Raw genomic sequence first — 2500 nt, 5'->3', positions numbered from 1 at the left:
GCCAGTCAAGAGCATGATGCCATGATGGCATAGTTTATCTCCAGTCATAATCATAATAATCAAACCGTAACTGTCACAAAGTGCAATCAAATAACCAACAATAAGCTAAAGTGGCGAAGTCTTTTTCTGGATCTGGAAGGTCGTACTGCTCTTTCCTTCATCCAGCAGCGGGATGCTTTGTTGTGACGGAGCGGTGAGTCGGTCAGGCAGGCTGTAAGGTCAACGCCCCGCATTATGGGCCAAACGCAGCACTGTGACGTGGGAATGCCCAATCTTACCCACAATGCCAGAAGACGGGCAGGACTGCCTGAGCTTTGCCGACACACACACAGACACAGACAGACACAGGCACGGACACACACACACACACACACACACACACACACACCTTCCCGCCTGGCGCCTAATTGCGACGGGATATTACTGCGTTTGTGAAGACACCACCAGCGGGGGGGAGGGTAATGAAATGTCACGTCACGTTCGGCGAACGGGCGAACGACGCGGACGCCTCTGTGCTCTCATCGGGGTCCTGTCAGACGGGCTGCCTGCCAGAAACGAGCAGCGAATGAAAGGGGACTGAATGCAGGGAGCCCAGGCAGCACACAGGCCTGTGCATATGCCAGGTGATGACTAACACTCTAATAATGGACTTCAATAATGGATGGGCCATCACAGAGGAGCAGGGAGGGGAGGGAGAGCAGGGCAGAGAGGGGGAACAGGGCAGGGAGGGAGAGCAGGGCAGGGAGGGATAGCAGGGCAGGGAGGGGGAACAGGGCAGGGAGGGGAAACAGGGCAGGGAGGGGGAACAGGGCAGGGAGGGATAGCAGGGCAGGGAGGGGGAACAGGGCAGGGAGGGGGAACAGGGCAGGCAGGGGGAACAGGGCAGGGAGGGAGAGCAGGGCAGAGAGGGGGAACAGGGCAGGGAGGGAGAGCAGGGCAGGGAGGGATAGCAGGGCAGGGAGGGGGAACAGGGCAGGGAGGGATAGCAGGGCAGGGAGGGGGAACAGGGCAGGCAGGGGGAACAGGGCAGGGAGGGGGAGCAGGGCAGGGAGGGGAGGGAGAGCAGGGCAGGGGGAACAGGGAAGGGAGGGAGAGCAGGGCAGGGAGGGGCAGCAGCAGTAGCTGGAGCAGATGGGCACAGAGGTGGAGGTCTCTCGTTTACGGGGGGGGGCCTAAGAGCTGTCCCCAGCACTGGCCCACGGTCAGACAGCGGCCATTTTAAACAGCCTCTGGTTCATGGTCGGCTGAAGTGAATTGTATTTGAAAAGATAATTTGCTCAGAAAAAAATTCATCCTGGAAATGTATTTTCAGGTACTGTACATTTTCACACAGTGAAACAATGGAAAAAAAGGTTCAAGCATCTTAAAGCACCACAAACTGTCGAAAAATACAAACAGAAGAGCCCCAATCGTACTGCTCACCAGCAGCCCTCTGATTGGTAGCTTGTCTGCCTGTGGACAGCAGCTCAACTGGCAGACCACACAGTGGAAACAAACATCTGACTGCACTCCCAAATTTACTGAGTACATTACATTGCATGACATGTTATTTAGCCAATTTTATCTAAAGCCACTTACAGTTGATTAGACTAAGCAGGGGACAATCCCCCTGGAGCGATTCAGGGTTAAGGACCTTCCTCAAGGGCCCAATAGCTGTGCGGATCTTATCCTGGCTCCACCGGGGATTAAACCACTGACCTTGCAGCTCCCAGTCATGTACAACTACAGTTCTCTGCCCATTCTGTTTTGAGATGATGTGCGCATAGCTAAATACTCCAGTTACTCAGTCAACGTGAATTACAAATTTGCTACCACCAATTATAGTGTAACAGGGATGTAGATAAACAGCAGATATGGCCACTGAAGGATAATTACACTTGTAAATTTCTATCTGTTTACATAATCAGGGGATCGGCCGTGAAAAACGGGAGTGTAATTAATTAAAGGTTTTTCCTCCGGAGAGCTTTGTTCTCCGTAAGGTAATTGAATAGTACATCTAAGGTAAACAGGGTAAAAAAATAAATAAAGTACAAAGCAGCCTGTTGTTTCGAGTACAGACAAATCATTGGGCTCCCCTGCAACCATGTAGGACAAGAATTATTAACAGTTATGATGTATTACGAATTTTGATGCAAACTGATAATAGTTTCAAAGACGAGGCAAAGTCCTTTTCCCCCCCGTCGCAAAGCGAATGGGCCGAGACCCGGCACAAGGCCCACGTACTGACATTAAATTACACATAGGCTGAGGGACTGCCATAAAAGTCAATCTCACACACACTGAACAGCTGCCCGTATTAATTGGAAATTCATACAGTACGTATCCTTTATGATATGAGGTCCCACACACACACACACACACGACCGTACCATTCCCAGAACGCCCTTCAATGACGATCAAAAGTCAACAGGCCTCTTATGGACTCCACTTTTAACAGTAGCATTATAAAAAAAACCCACTGTGACATCCCATTGGATTTAGATTTCCCTAAAACGTTTTT

The sequence above is a fragment of the Conger conger genome, chromosome 19, assembly GCF_963514075.1.
Source record: "Conger conger chromosome 19, fConCon1.1, whole genome shotgun sequence".
NCBI classification, from domain to species: domain Eukaryota; kingdom Metazoa; phylum Chordata; class Actinopteri; order Anguilliformes; family Congridae; genus Conger; species Conger conger.
Note: the sequence above shows the minus strand (reverse complement) of the source record.